The 16761-nt window shown below is 44.7% G+C and overlaps 1 long non-coding RNA gene across 1 annotated transcript; it reads left to right on the plus strand.

The window, feature by feature from the left end:
* Positions 1–1945: 1945 nt before the first annotated feature.
* On the plus strand, positions 1946–10112 carry LOC122459860. Its single transcript, XR_006280810.1, has 3 exons — positions 1946–2186; positions 5529–5541; positions 10102–10112. It is a non-coding gene; the product is annotated as an uncharacterized LOC122459860 (long non-coding RNA).
* Positions 10113–16761: the final 6649 nt, after the last annotated feature.

Here is a 16761-nt window from a genome sequence, read left to right on the forward strand (position 1 = left end):
TTGGGCTGCAAAATGCACCTGCTTCTTTCCAGAAATTTGTAGATAGTCTCCAAGCAGGATTGGGAGAATCTACAATCACCTACCTTGATGATGTGGCCATCTTTTCTGATTCATGGGCAGAACACGTGGAGCATCAGCAAAAAGTCTTTGAGTGCATAAGAACTAACTGTTAAGGCTAAAAAATGTCAAATAGGCCTAAACAGAGTGACTTACCTTGGACACCAGGTGGGTCAAGGAGCTATCAACCTCCTACAGGCCAAAGTGAATGCTATCCAAAAATGGCCTGTCCCAAAGACAAAGAAAACAAGTCCAATCCTTCTTAGACTTGGCCAGATATTGCAGCCATATGTACCACAATACAGCCAAATCGCCACCCCACTGACAGACCTAACCAAAAAGAAACAGCCAAATGCCGTTCAATGGACTGAAGAGTGTCAGAAGGCCTTTAACCAGCTTAAAGCGACACTCATGTCTGACCCTGTGCTAAGGGCCCCAGACTTTGACAAACGGTTCCTAGTAACCACAGATGCGTCCAAGCGTGGTGTGGGAGCAGTTTTAATGCAGGAAGGACCGGATCAAGAATTCCATTCTGCAGAGATAAAGGAAGAAGGAAGCATGCCTCGGGGCCCTTTTTCACCCCGTAGTGTTCACTACTTCCCACCACCCAACACAGATGTAATGAGGTTAAGTGGTGTCCATATAAAACAAGGAAGAAATACTATTATTTCTCAAGGAAGTCTTTTAATGATTTCTGACTATAATAACAGCATAAACAAAACAAGAAAAGGAAAATCAAGGACCAGCACTGAATAAGGATTAATACAAAAGGCAGATTATATTGAAGACAAGCACAAGTACATGTAATATTGTGGACCATTGTGAGTTCCTGAACAGTGACTCTACATATGCTGATCCTGGCAGGTTATAATAAAAGCCCTGAAGACAAGCATAAATAAAGCTATTATTCACCAGCCCTATATTCCTGGTGTGAAACTATTTTAAAGGCAACATAAAGCTGATGAACGACAGCGCTACATGCATTTGCTAGGACTATGTAAAAGACAAGCAATAACACATGCAAAGCTATTATGCATCAGCCATCTACTATTGATTTTGTACTACAGTATCGATAAGACTATGATCAATTCAACTCGAGCGACCAGACTTCTTTACTTCATAGACTTACCCTGCATTCGTCTGAAAAATATGTTCCCCTTTAGTTGGCCACTTTCTGTACTGGCCAGGTACAGACAGTCAAAGTGCACATCCCTTCGCTTCAGGGGGTGTGGGTCAGGTACGACTGAAAACACACACACACACACACACACTCCTGTGCCTTCATCCTTTTTATCTGGTCTGATGGCTGTGTTTTAGAAGAAACCAACCAATCAGAGTGGGACACATTGTTTATGTGGTTGCCCTAATTGTATAATAGATGCATATTTAATTTTTATGTCCAATTGTTTCTTGTTTGTATAATTGAGGCCTATTTATTTTCTGTAGCCAATTAGATTTTGAATGTGGGTAATTTTGGATTGATAAGTACATAGGAGTCAGCATAAATCGCTATCTGGTCACCTCGTTTCCTGACCACAAGTCACAAGCTTAGCTTTATTTTTGCAAGGCTTGCATTTTGCAGTATACAGAAGTTTGAGGCCTAACATTTGCAATACTTTTATTTCATTCACGCTTAACAAGACAGTTGTTCACTTTATTCACACATCCTGTCGTGTTTCTCACAAAAAACTGAGAGGGAAAGCCACTGGTCAATCAGCAAAAAGGAATGTTATGCCATTGTGTACGCTTTGGAAAAGCTACGCCCGTACGTTTGGGGATGGAGTTTCCACCTGCAAACCGACCATGCTGTGCTACAGTGGCTTCATACTGTCAAGGACAAAAATAAAAACTTCTTTGGTGGAGTTTAGCTCTCCAAGATTTTGATTTTGAAGTACAACACATTTCAGGAACTTCTAACGAAGTGGCTGATGCACTCTCCCATGAAAGTTTCCCAGAATCAACTGGTTAAATCATTCTTGAAATGTGGAACATATTTTTGGTTTCTATATAATCCGTAGTATGTCTAGAGGTGTATGTGTCTTATTAACTCTGTTTTCTCCTAGAGCTCCAGGAAGAAATCACAGCCAGTGTGGAGCAGGCTGTCCAGCACTGTCTATGATTTGAGGTGTGTGTCATAAACATACAGATAAGTATATCATAAAATCCCTCCTTACCTGTAAAGGGTTAAGACGCTCAGGTAACCTGGTTGTCACCTGACCAAAAGGACCAACAAGGGGAGAAGATACTTTCAAATCTGTGGGGGAAGGTTTTTGCTTTGTTCTCTTTGTTGATTCTCTCCGAGTCAGCGAGGAATCAGGACAGGGAAAATACATCTCCCAAAGCCCTACTTGAACTAAGCATCTAGATTACAAAAATTGTAAGTAAAGCAAGGAAATGCACTAGTTTATCTTTTGTTTTAGCTTGTGAATTTTCCCTGTGCTAGATAGAGGCAGAGTTATCCCTGGTTATTGTAACTTTTAAGTTTTTTCTAGAGGGAAATCCTCTGTGTTTTGAATCTGATAGTCCTGTAAAATTACCTTCCATCCTGATTTTACAGAGGTGTTTCTTTTACTTTTTTTTTTCTTTATAATAAGGTTCTGTTTTTTAAGAATCTGATTAGGTTTTTAGTGTCCTACAAACCCAAGGGTCTGGTTTGTGCTCACCTTGTTTATTTTTCAAGCCTCCCCAGGAAAGGGGGTGTAGGTTTGGGGGGATATTTTGTTGGGGGAATAGGAACTCCAAGTGATCCTTTCCCTTATTCTTTAACTAAATCACTTGGTGGTGGCAGCATACCTCAGTCCAAGGACAAATAGAGATTTTTGCCTTGGGGAAGTTTTAATCTATGCTGGTAGAAATAAGCTTAGGGGGTCTTTCATGCGGGTCCCCACATCTGTACCCTAGAGTTCAGAGTGGGGAGGGAATCCTCACACACACACACACACACACACACACACTGTAATATGCTATAGGCCATTGAGGCCGAGTATGAATGCAGTATGCTTGACATGAGTAAGAGAGTTGTGTGTTGGCAACTAAAGTATGGATTTAAGGTTATGAGCAGTCAAGGACTGTCTGTGCAAAACAATTTTGTAATGTCCATGGGGAATATGAAGAATTATCAGGGAAGAAAATAACACAAGTTGTGCTATTATGCAAGAATTGGGGGAAATGGAACATCTTGGATTATGGTGGCCTGCCTGGAATTGCTTTCCTGGAGTTATGGGTGAAAGGCTTAGTAAACAGACAGAGCTGATGATGCCTCAAACTGCTCTATAAATAGGTACCTGACATATCTGAAATTTGGAGTCAGACATCGAACCAGAGCACTGATTTTGAAGAGGCATATAGTGCCGGCTCCCCACACCTTATGATTGGAGTGAACCTCGACTGGCCATCGAGACTTCATTCTAATTGCTGGACTTTGGTGCAGTATGCTTGGGGTGTGAATATGAAGTGAGTGGGGTTTATATTGTAATCAATAAAAGTATTTAGAGCAGGGGTGGGCACCACTCGGCTCCCAGAAGCAGTGGCATAGTCCCCCTCTGGCACTCCAACCAGGGAGAAGGGTCGGGGGCTGCTCCACGCAGCTCCCAGAAGCAGTAGCATGCCCCCCCCCCCCGGCTCCTACATTTAGGGGCAGCCAGGGGCTCCACTCTGCATGCTGCCCCCACCCCAAGCACCATCCCCGCAGCTCCTATTGGCCAGGAACTGCGGCCAATGGGAGCTGTGAGAGGGGTGCCTGTGGACAGGGCAGCATGCAGCCCACCTCGCCATGCAGGAGCTGCAGAAGGACATGCTGCTACTTCTGGGAGCCACTTGAGGTAAGTGCTGCCTCAAGCCTGCAACCCTTAGTCTCCCTCTGTGCTCCAACCCTTTGTCCCAGCCCTGATCCTCCTCCCACCCTCCAAACTCATTGATCCCAGCATGGAGCACCTTTCTGCATCCCAAACCTCTTATCCCCAGTCCTACCCCACAGCCTGCACCCCCAGCCGGAGCCTGCACCCATTCCTGCACCCCAACTCTCTGCCCCAGCCTTGATCCCCCTCCCGCCCTCCAAACCACTTGGTCCCAGCCCGGAGCAACCTCCTCCACCCCAAACTCCTCATACCCAGCCCCACACCAGAGCCCGCACCCCCAGCCGAAGCCCTCACCCCCTCGCACTCTAACCCCAATTTTGTGAGCATTCATGGCCAGCCATACAATTTCTATTCCCAGATGTGGCCCTTGAACCAAAAAGTTTGCCCATCCCTGATTTAGAGTATTATCTACCAATACTGTGTCCAGCATCTGTCTGCTCCCCCCTCCCATAGGGAGGCATCTAGTAAGAGCCTAACATAGTCAGCTGGATCAGTACCCCATTTGCTAGCTAACGAAAGACCACACTCCCAGCACTTATAAACCAGTTACTGAGATATTCAAACATGTGAAGTTTGGAAACAGGTAAAGAAAAATGACTATTTATTGTGTTCTGTTTTTGGGGGGGGGGGGTAAGACAATAGAACAGTAGAAAAGGAAGGACGAGCAAAGAAGCATACGCTAAATATACCATGAAGTAGAAGAGTTATGTGCCAAGCACTGCTTATTTGCTGCAGAAAAAAACTGCAGATGGGTAGAAAGCCCTACTTGAAGAATAGGACAAGCAATATGGAGGGTAACCGAATTCCTTGAGTGTGCCTAATAACTCTGGGAACCTGCCTCATATCGCCACAGTGTGACTATCCTGGAGCTGGGCAAGGCCAGGGTACAGCCCCATACACTGGAATTAGCAGAAAAAAAAAAAGAACATCATCACCAAGGACCACAAGGATGCACCAGAGCTGGAAGAAGTGTCCCTAGCCTCTGTTTACCAGAAGCTGGGAGTGGACAACAGGGGATGAATCACTCAGTGGTTGCCTGTTCTGTTTATTCCCTCTGAAGCACCTGGCACTGGCCACTATCAGAAGACAGGATTCTGGACTAGATGAACCATTGGTCTGACTCAGGATGGCCATTCTTATGTTCTAAGAAGCTGCATATAACCAAGCCATGGAGCTGGAGGAGTGAAAGCGTGAGGAAAGGGATCATGAGTGCAGGATGCTGGAGACGCAGACCCTCAGACAGCAGGCAATCCACCCCAAGGAACACCCAGCTGGGATGAACTGTGCCCAGTCTATAGAAGTCAGATTGTGTTGAGGAGTACATCAAAGGAGTACATAAAAGAATATATGAATTGCACAAAATTCCTAAAGAACACAAAGTATCCATATTTAATTCCCAAACTGGTAAAACTTTACAAATATTTAAGGATATGGACAAGGGGGGGGTACTGATTTATGAAAAGTTTAAGAAAACTGTTTAAAAAGGTTTCAGATCACCCAGAGGTGTATCAATTAAGGTTTAGAAATTTTAAGAAGCATGCTAATAATGAGTCCTGAGGAGGGTGTTTATAAAATGTGTGATTTGATGAAAAATGGTAAGGGGTAAAGATGCAGATGACTATAATAGGTTATTTCACCTCTTTGCCCAAGGATATTTCTTGAGATGATGCACTGAGGCAGTAGGGTGGCGGCCGGAGATTACTTCCCAGCATCTGTGCAAGAAGCAGCTGATATCACCGACAGAATAGATGTACAGATTAGATTGTTCATTGAGCTCAGACTCTAGAGGGAGGGGCAGAAGCCTGGTGTAAAAGGATGAGAATCTACTTTATTAGCTGGAAAGGTGACTATTAAGTGTAGGCCCTAGTTCATGTTTCATTATTTTGTTTTACATGTAACCATTTGCTTCCATAACTCGCACTTGTTTCTATTTGAATCTCCATTATTTCGTAAATAAATTTTCTTTTGTTTTACTATAATTCAACTCAAGTGCTGTGTGTGATACAGGAGCAGTGGTCTAAGGTAAAACCAGCTTAACCCTATCACCTGAAAATCTAGAGAATCTAATTTGTTATGCTCCACACCTGGGAGGTGAGGGATTAATTGCCTCATGGCTAGAGGAGGTAGCACTAGACTGTATAAGGAGCTGAGAAAGCTCAGTTCAAAGGGGGGGTGGACTTCAGGAGAGGTCCCCCTACAGGGCCTGGAGCAAAGTAATTTAGGACTAATTGTGGCCAGGAAATAAAGCTGCAGGAATAAGGTTAACTCCTGTGATGGGGCCCTAGAGTGGAGAGAATCCCTGAACTAGAGTCTATGAGAACAGAGAATTAGGTAGAAGCCCAATCGGGGTGAAAGACCTTTTTTGTTAGAGCTGAACCCCAAAAGGGGATTGAATTGCTGTGTCTCTTAACCAGAAGGCCAAGCCGCAGAAGACAAAGTACCACAGTCTGGAGAAGAGACCAGCTGGGGCTAACCATTGTGGTCCAGGAAGTGGCCACCAGAGGGAGTGTGAGAAGCAAACTTCCCTGCAATGCTGTGTACAGGCAGAAGGGGGTGCCCTAGAGGTAAGGATGTGCATACACTGGGCTACACTATTCTTTTGGGAATAGAAGATCTGGAATTTCTGTGGGAATCTTGTGGTCAGTGGCTAGACACCACACAAGGACATTTTGAAGGGAATTGAGGCCTGGGGCGCATCTATTTTCAACCTGCAGAGTAAAAGCAGGACTGATTTAGACCAGAGAAGAGTGTTTGACTGGTTAACATCTGGCTAGCACAGGCAAGACTCCCTCATGCTGGAGGCAGGTGGTAAAAAGGTGATTCATAGCCTGGGATGCCCCAAAAAGGCTCTCAGGAAGCAATGTAGGAAAGAAGGGAGACAAGATCCAAGGGAGATTAATTGACTTTTGTGAGGGCATTTCAAATTACAGACATCCACAGGGAATTCAGCAAATTGAGCCAAGTGAGGAATATAAGTGAAAAAGCAAAGAGGAAGGTCTGAATTGTGAAAGGACATAAAGGAAACACTGGAAACATCCATAAAAATATTAGAAAAAGAAAATTATATTACTGGTTTGGGGAGGGGAATGGGGTCTAGTAGGCTGGGAGCAAGGACTTCTGAGTTTTATCCTGGCTTTAGGAGGAGAGTGAGCACTGCTACCTGCCTCCGAAAAACCTGAACCTGTTCCTTTAACTCTTCTCTCTCTTTTCTACACACTAAGTGATCTGCTGTGGTGCCCAGTTTGGCTGCAGTAAACTTTTCCTGGACCATTCGATTCCTCTTTCTACCAGCCTAACTTCTCTTCTTCTTGCTAGCTGCTTTTTATCCAACAATCCCCTAGTCTCCCTTTTTCTTTTTCTTTTTTCCTTTTTTCTATTTTACATAGAGAACAAACATAAATGCCGGGAGATACATTTATACATCATATTCCACATAAATGAGAAACCCCAGGGACAGTTACAAATTTCTTTACAAAATATTCAAGAGCTTCCTTATTATTTTCCATGCGTTATATATGGTGTTCTGCCAAGTAAAACATTTAGCAATAGGTATTAACCATTTATTCAAGGTGTTTTGCCTAAGTAGCGCTGTTATATATTTTGCACCCCTCCCCCGCAGAGTAGAATGCTGCAAGTCTCCCTGCAAAATCCAACTTTAGAGATTACTATCCCAAATCCAAATGGCCAGGTTACACACCCATGCCAAATTAGTTTGATGAATGCTTGGCTAATGGCTCCTGGCTTATCAATTTGTTAATTAATATGGATAATCAATTGCTTGACTACACTTCTGGTTTATTAAGAATGTTCAAGAGACCAGCTAACCAAACTTAGCCAAATGTATTACCTACAGATAAAACAGTACAATACAAAAGAAGCCTCAGAGTGACCAGTAAGTCAAGTCATGGCACCACTAATGTTGGGATTCCCTCGAAGATCTTTCTACTCAGCTTCTCAAGAACTCAGTTCAACTCCAGCTCTTGTCATTCAGGCATCTTTATTTGGCATGCAGTAGTGCAGCACTGAGTTGATCAGACTCAAACACATGGGGAATGGATACAGGGTATATCACAACTCCAAAGCTACAGAGAAACCCTCTCCCTTAATGTACATTATACATTTCATTGATTTTACTATACTTTGCATCACACATTTTTTGGATTGGGTTCGTTGGAACCAATATCTGTGCAGCATGTGCTGTCCATGTACTGTCCATGGTTTGACTTTCTCTTTGCCTCATCTCTATATTGCCAAGTTATTTTGTCCCTTGTTATCTAGTTCGTAGTAGGTAGTTCCCTGGGTGTTCTCCCTCTTATCTTAGGCCTGGTCTATAGTATGCAATTATTTCGGAATTAGACGAGTTACTTCGAAATAAAACTGATTCCGTCCACACGACCAAACCATTTTTTTAGATTTAAAGGGCTCTTTAATCCGATTTCTGTACTCCACCTCAGCAAGTGGAGTAGCGCTAAAATCGAGACCGTAGTTCTGGGTTACAGGTACTGTGGACGCAATTCGACAATATTGGCCTCTGGGAGCTATCCCAGAATGCTCCCTTGTGACCACTCTGGACAACACTCTCAACTCCGATACACTAGCCAGGTAGGCAGTAAAAGCCCCGGGAACTTTTGAATTTCCTGTTTGGTCACCATCAGCACAGTCCACCATCACAGGCGACCATGCAGAGACCACCATCACAAGAGACCACGCAGTCCCAGATTCACAGACGAGCTCCAGCATGGTCCAAATGGGAGGTCCTGGATCTCATCACATGTTGGGGAGATGAATCTGTTATGGCAGAACTACGTTCCAAAAAAAGAAATGCAAATACGTACGCTAAAGTCTCCAGGGCCATGATGGAAAGAGGCTACTCCAGGGACACAGAGCAGTGTTGTACAAAAATCAAGGAGCTCAGGCAAGCGTACCAAAAAGCCAGGGAGGCGAACGGGCGCTCTGGGTCACAGCTCCCTACATGCCACTTCTACCAAGAGCTGCATGCAATTATGGGAGGTGAAGCCACCACTACTCCACCACTGTCCATGGACACCTGCAAGGGGGGAGTACCACGGAGTGAGGAGGATGAGTTTTTGGAGGATGAAGAGGAGGATGAGGAGGACAATGCACAGGCAGCAAGTGGGGAATCTGTTTTCCCCCCCACCAGCCAGGAACTGTTCTTAACTGTTCTTAACAGGAACTGGAGCCAATAGCCTCCCCCTACTCCCAAAGCATGCTCCCAGACCATGACCCTGGAGAAAGCACTTCTGGTGAGTGAGAGCTTGATCGGAGTGATGCAGTGGAGTGTGCGGGGGAAGCCAGATGCACTGGGCTGCTCATATTTAGTTTAAAGGGCTCATCCCTGCTCAGAGCCTCATCGGAGCCAAGCCGCGTGTGGGGGGGTGGCAGGGGAGGGATCATCATCATTGTGTGAAGCGATCATCCCAGAGAGCCCACAGGCCATCCTTTTATATGGCAAACCCACTTTTTATATGGCTTGCTATGGGAAAGGGGGTCAGGCAGTTTGAAAGCATTGAAATGAATGCAGAAGAAGCAGAATCCCGTGTGCCTCTAGGGCTTACCATGGCTGCCTGAAAGCTGAATTCTGTTGCCCGGCCGCATGTGATGGCTTACTCATCAAAGTGGCAGGCACTTTAGTATAAGAGGCAAAATGAGACCTTGCACAGAAAGAATATGTGCTGTGTACTATGAATTGCCTGTTTCACTGAGAAAGAGTGTCCCCTTTGTTCTCTAAAATGTATCTTTTATAATACTACCCTTCCTTTTTCTCCTCCCGCAGCAGGTACAAATGTTTCAATGCGGCCCCTATCTACTTCATCCCAGAAACTAGTCCAGATTAGAAGGCAGAAAAAATGAACTCGGGCCGACATGTTTGCTGAGCTCATGCAGTCCTCCTGCACTGATAGGGCCCAGTTGAATGCGTGGAGGCAAACAATTGCGGAGTCGTGTAGGCCGAAGAGGGGAGGGACATGCGCAATGAGAGCAGGCAGGCAGGATGCTATGGTCAAGCTCATAGGGGAGCATACATGCTCCGCTCTATGGTGGATCTAATGCTGGAAAGGCAGCAAGACCACAGACTGCTGCTGCAACCCCTGTATAACCATCCTCCCTCCTCCCCAAGTTTCATAGCCTCCTCACCCAGACGCCCAAGAACCCAGGGGTGGTGCAGGAGGGGGAAGGCTACACAGTCAACCCCAAAGAATTGCACAAGCAGCAGAAATCTGGCATATCCTAAATTTTTATTTGGTTTCTGGACTTGTCCTTCCCTCCTCCTCCAACCCCCTAACTCAATACCCCCCACTTCCCCCGTCTAGCTTCTGATTTCTCTCAATGTTTTGTGCAACAAATAATAAAGAACGGTTTTTAAACAATTGTGACTTTATTTCCTTTCATATACATGTGGGCTGGTACCTTCAAGAGAAACAAACACAACTGTCACATTGTACTTTGGCAAGTCATGAAACTGGCTTTCAAAGCTTCTCTGATGTGCAGCGCACCCTGCTGTGCTTTTCTAATCGCCCTGTTGTCTGGCTGTACGAAACTGGCACCAGGTGAGTTGCCTCAACCTCCCACCCTGCCATAAATGTCTCCCCCTTACTCTCACAGATATTGTGGCGCACACAACAAGCAGCAATTACAATTGGAATATTGGTTGTGCTGAGATCTAACTGAGGCAGTAAACTGTGCAGCGTGCTTTCAAACATCCAAACGCACATTCTGTCACCATTCTGCACTTGCTCAGCCTATAGTTGAACTGCTCCTTACTACTGTCCAGGATGCCTGTGTACGGCTTCATGAGCCATGGCATTAAGGGGTAGGCTGGGTCCCTGAGGATAACTATAGGCATTTCAACATCCCCAGTAGTAATTTTCTGGTCTGGGAAGTAAGTCCCTTCCTGCAGCTGTTCAAACAGACCAGAGTACCTGAAGATACGAGCATCGTGCACCTTTTCCGGCCATCCCACATTGATGTCAGTGAAACGTCCCTTGTGATCCACGAGTGCTTGCAGCACCACAGAAAAGTACCCCTTGCGGTTTATGTACTGGCCTCCCCGGTGTTCCGGGGCCAAGATAGGGATATGCGTTCCTTCTATTGCCCTGCCGCAGTTAGGAAACCCTAGCACATTAAAGCCATCCACAATGGTCTGCACATTTCCCAAAGTCACTACCCTTGATAGCAGCTGGTCAATGATTGCACTGGCTACTTGCAGCACAGCAGCCCCCACAGTAGAGTTGCCCACTCCAAACTGTCTCCTGACTGACCGGTAGCTGCCTGGCGTTGCAAGCTTCCACAGGGCTATGGCCACTCGCTTCTCAACTATGAGGGCTGCTCTCATTTTGGTGTCTTTGCGCTTCAGGGCAGGGGACAGCAAGTCACAAAGTTCCATGAAAGTGGCCCTACGCATATGAAAGTTTCTCAGCCACTGGGAATCATCCCATACCTGAAACACTATGCAGTCCCACCAGTCTGTGCTTGTTTCCCAGGCCCAGAATCGGCATTCCACAGCATGAACCTGGCCCAATACCACCATGATCTCCCAATCGCTACGTGCCATGCTTCTATGAATGTCTGTGTCCATGTCCTCATCAGTATAGCAATCAGGCTTTTGTCACTTCCTCGCCCGGTTTTGCAGGTACTGCACATACGGTTGGATAATGTGCGAGGTATTTCCAATGGTCAAAACTGCAGAGGAGATCTGATCAGGCACCATGACATGGGTAATTCTGGAAAAAGGGCGTGAAACGTAGGAGATCAGAGTGGCATCAGAAGCTGTGCTGCTTGGTTCACGGTAGCCAAAAAAAAGGGGGTAAATGGTTGTCTTCTGTAGCTTTCACAGAGGTGGGAGCCCAGGACAGACAACATGGAGAAGCTCGGAAGCTCAGCAATAGCGGGAGAGCAGAGTTGGCGGCGGAAGCTGTGCTGCTTGGTTCATGATGGCCGAGCAGAGTTGGCAGCAGTAGCATTCAATGAGGAAGAGAGAGAGTAGATAGTAGAGACTACACAGGAAGATGAGAGGAAACGAGAGGTGGATTCATAGTAGCAGGAGAGCAGTGGTGCACTGTCTGCTGAAAGCAATATGGCGTCTGCACTCCAAAAAGACACGAAACGATTGTTGGCCATAGCTTTCACGAAGGGAGGAGCGACTGATGACACACACCCAGAAACACCAGTGGGAATGTTTTTGCCCCATCATGCACTGGGAGCTTTACCCGTATTCCAATGGACGGTGGGGACTGCGAGAACTGTGGGATAGCTACCCACAGTGCACCGCTCTGACATTCGATGCTACTGTGGATGCACTCCGCTGAATTCACATACTTTAGTGGGGACACAGAAGACCAAATGTATAAAATAGCTTCAGAAAATTTGAATAGAATAATTTTGAAATAATTTCAACCCTTAGTTGGCTCAGCCATTCTGTCTTCTTAGTCTACTGACCTATTTACTTAACTTATTTAGCACATATATTCTGTTTTCAGCCTGATAATTCATTTGCATCCCTTATTCTATCTTCCAAGAACTAAGGTCACCTTGCATTTGTTAATTAGGGCTTGTCTACATTACCCCCCTGGATCGACAGGCAGCGTCTAGCCGAGCGCTCTCCTGTCAACTCCAGTACTCCACTAGGGCAAGAGGCGCAGGAGGAGTCGAAGGGAGAGCATCAGCCGTCGACGGACCGCAGCAAAGACAGCACAGTAAGTAGATCTAAGTACATTGACTTCAGCTACGTTACTCACTAACCTGAAGAAATCCTGCTGAACGTTCTGTATCCTGAAAATAAGATACCTAAACAGTAAGCAAGTTCTTCACTTAGTACTGCACTTTGCTAACACATTTGGTTTTCTTTACTTTTTTTGTTTTTATTCGAACAATGACAAGCATGCAAAATACAAAGATTCAACAAACTAATTATTAAGAGATAAGATGAAACTAAAGACTTGGGTTTTTATTTTAAATAAGAGAATTAATTAAAGAAAGCGTTATCAGTTGCTCACAGAGTTGGTTGCAACTTGACATTCTTGGTTTCTATGGGAATTCAAGCTACATCAATCAAATCAGTTTTCACTTCCGTGATTTAAGCAAAAGAGTGGCTGATTCCTGATAGGACTGCAGTTCCCACTTCCATGAATTGTATCCTCACAGAGAAATTCTGGCTGATACTTTCACAACAAAGGGGCATTGGGACCATCACAAAGTAACAAGGCAACAGCAGAAGTGCTATATAACTATTTCTTTAATTTATGGAGAGACCACAAGAGGTGCTTTCCTCCTTGTATATCATAAGCACTCTGCATTACTCAGGATATCCAGTCAAATTCTGAAGTGGTTTTTGTATATCCCTGAACTGATAAATGGCATGGATTATCTGTTTATTAGATTAGTCACTCATTACAGTGACAGGTTTCAGAGTAGCAGCCGTGTTAATCTGTATTCACAAAAAGAAAAGAAGTACTTGTGGCACCTTAAAGACTAACAAATTTATTTGAGCATAAGCTTTCGTGAGCTACAGCTCACTTCATCGGATGCATTCAGTGGAAAATACAGTGGGGAGATGATTTATATACACAGAGAACAGGAAACAATGGGTGTTATCATACATACTGTAAGGAGAGTGATCGTCTAAGATGAGCTATTACCAGCGGCGGGGGGGGGGGGGAGGGAGGAAGAAAACCTTTTGTAGTGATAATCAAGGTGGGCCATTTCCAGCAGTTAACAAGAACGTCTGAGGAACAGCGGGGGGGGGGGGGGAATAACATGGGGAAATAGTTTTACTTCGTGTAATGACCCATCCACTCCCAGTCTCTATTCAAGCCTCAGTTAATTGTATCCAGTTTGCAAATTAATTCCAATTCAGCAGTCTCTCGTTGGAGTCTGTTTCTGAAGTTTTTTTGTGGAAGAATAGCCACTCTTAGGTCTGTAATCAAGTGACCAGAGAGACTGAAGTGTTCTCCAACTGGTTTTTGAATGTTATAATTCTTGACGTCTGATTTGTGTCCATTTATTCTTTTACGTAGAGACTGTCCAGTTTGGCCAATGTACATGGCAGAGGGGCATTGCTGGCACATGATGGCATATATCACATTGGTAGATGCGCAGGTGAACGAGCCTCTGATAGTGTGGCTGATGTGATTAGGCCCTATGATGGTGTCCCCTGAATAGATATGTGGACAGAGTTGGCAACAGGCTTTGTTGCAAGGATAGGTTCCTGGGTTAGTGGTTCTGTTGTGTGGTGTGTGGCTGCTGGTGAGTATTTGCTTCAGGTTGGGGGGCTGTCTGTAATCAAGTATGACCTGTCTCCCAAGATCTGTGAGGGTGATGGGTCATCCTTCAGGATAGATTGTAGATCCTTGATGATGCGATGGAGAGGTTTTAGTTGGGGGCTGAAGATGATGGTTAGTGGCGTTCTGTTATTTTCTTTGTTGGGCCTGTCCTTTTGTAGGTAACTCCAGGGACAACCTGAGGTGAAGGTAAGAATGGCCCAGGGGCAGCCGACCCTTGTCTGGCTGCATCGCTACCAGAGACCCAGTCAGCATGTTGTGGCTTTATTCCCTGCTGACCCAGACTGAGATCTCCAGTCCCATCTGGATCACCTTGAATATGAATATTGGACTATAACCTATGGACTAATTCTGAAAGAACTCTTTGCAACTCCAAAGCTCACCATCTCTACTATAAAACTGATCTCAGAAACTGTACTTACATATTTATGTATATTGATCTTTTAACCAATACACTCTCTCTCTCTTCTTTTTTAATAAATTTTAGTTTAGTTAATAAGAATTGGATGTAAGTGTGTATTTGGGTAAGATCTAAAATATTCATTAACTTGGGAGGTAATGTGTTTGATCCTTTGGGATTGATAGAACTTTATTATATGATGAATAAGATTTTCATTAATCCTCATCATATTTGACTTGGGAGTCTGGGTGCTATAAGGGAACTGTGTTTTGGCTTCTGTGCATCCAGTAAGGTATTATAGAAGCAGTTTTCTGCTGGCTTGGAAAATCTAAGTATTGTAATATCCACCAGCTTTGGGGATTATCTGCCCTATTACTTGCTGTTTGCCCTCATTAAGTAACCTCAGTGCTCCCCCCCCAGGGACCCCAGTCACAGGGCCTTTGTACCTTCTACTCATGGGAAGGATGTCCTGGCATCTGACCTTCCCGAGCCTTCTAGAAACAGTCTCTAAGGTGCCACAAGTACTGCTTTTCTTTCTTCCAACAGATACAAACAAATTTATTAGAGCATAAGCTTTCGTGAGCTACAGCTCACTTCATGGGATTCTACCAAATGCATCCGATGAAGTGAGCTGTAGCTCATGAAAGCTTATGCTCTAATAAATTTGTTAGTCTCTAAGGTGCCACAAGTACTGCTTTTCTTTTTGCGAATACAGACTAACACGGCTGCTACTCTGAAACCTGTATCTGTTGAGACTCCATAAACACCCCCTTGTGGTGTCAAATGTATGGCATTAAAGGTTGCCAAAGCCCTCAACTCTCTTATTCCTCCTTTTCCATAGCAGGGAATACAGAAAACTTTGCTGTTGACTGGATCTGCAGTCATGTGGAGGTGTGTACCCTGCAGACTTGTTTTTTCAGTGCCTTTTACCTCAATATTTTCATATCGGGTTTTTTTTATAGTGTAAGTTAAGTTTTTCCTCCCTTTCACAGGACTTTGTACAATTTTCTTCAGTCACCATAACTACTGCTCTTAGAGCTCTTGAGGGTTCAACTCAGTGCCAGAGCCATGTCTCAGGCACAGTCGAAAACAGGCCTGAAAAGATGTTCCTTCTGCACACCTATCTTCCCTGATTCAGATGCACGTGTGTCATGGCTACAGGACTAGCTGCACATCTATCCATTTTCTGATCTCCCTCATTGCAACCGCTCAAGTGCCAAGCCCATACCTTTACCTCTCCTGTGATTCTGTCTTAGCCAGACCAGTCCCTCGGCTACAGTACCCTTTGTATCAACCGTGCTCACCCAGCAGGTACAAATAAGTTCCAACACCTGCAGTTCTTCCCTTTGGGAGTCTATAACCAGTGGTATCCCATGATCAGACAGCCTTCTTAGCCAGAAAATATTGTTTATTTTGCAGTAGGAGCAAAACCTTTAGAGAAAAGGGGGTTTTAACACAACTAAACATCTACATATATATCTCTTTTCTATAGCCCTACCATCCGTTGATTGTGATTTACATAGGTTTAGCTCCTCCAGACACTTCAAATGGTTGTTTCTCAGTCTGGTTGCTACAAGCAACTATCACCTCCTGAGAGAACATCCTTTTTAAACGCTGCTATAATTCTCTTGAACTTCTGTGTTCCTGGACTTTGACCCCTCTGGTCAAAACCTGTGCTATAGGCTCATCAAGAGATTGAGACAGTCCTCAGAGCCCAATGTCCTGGCATTGTCCATTAGCAACTCTTGTGAGAGGTGGCTTAAATGGAGTCATTCTTTTTCTTCCTGCCAGTTTTCCTATACAGCCCTCTATTGAATTAATCTATTATCTTCATATAGTAAACATCCCAATTACAAGGCCAACATACAGTATTCATAAATCAGTACAGAGCAGCTCCAAATCTGTCACAGCATGCTAGATGTGTCTTTTGTCTCAGGAAGGCACATTCACTATCACAATGCTCAGTGTCCTGGGCATTCACCTCTCTGGCCCACTGAGTGAGGCAGGTCATACCGGCCTACCTGACAGCAGAAGCCACACAATTAGTAATAACAGGTTCCAGAGTAGCAGCCATGTTAGTCTGTATTTGCAAAAAGAAAATGAGTACTTGTGGCACCTTAGAGACTAACAAATTTATTTGAGCATAAGCTTT

This window comes from Dermochelys coriacea, chromosome 4, assembly GCF_009764565.3.
Source record: "Dermochelys coriacea isolate rDerCor1 chromosome 4, rDerCor1.pri.v4, whole genome shotgun sequence".
Lineage (NCBI taxonomy): Eukaryota > Metazoa > Chordata > Testudines > Dermochelyidae > Dermochelys > Dermochelys coriacea.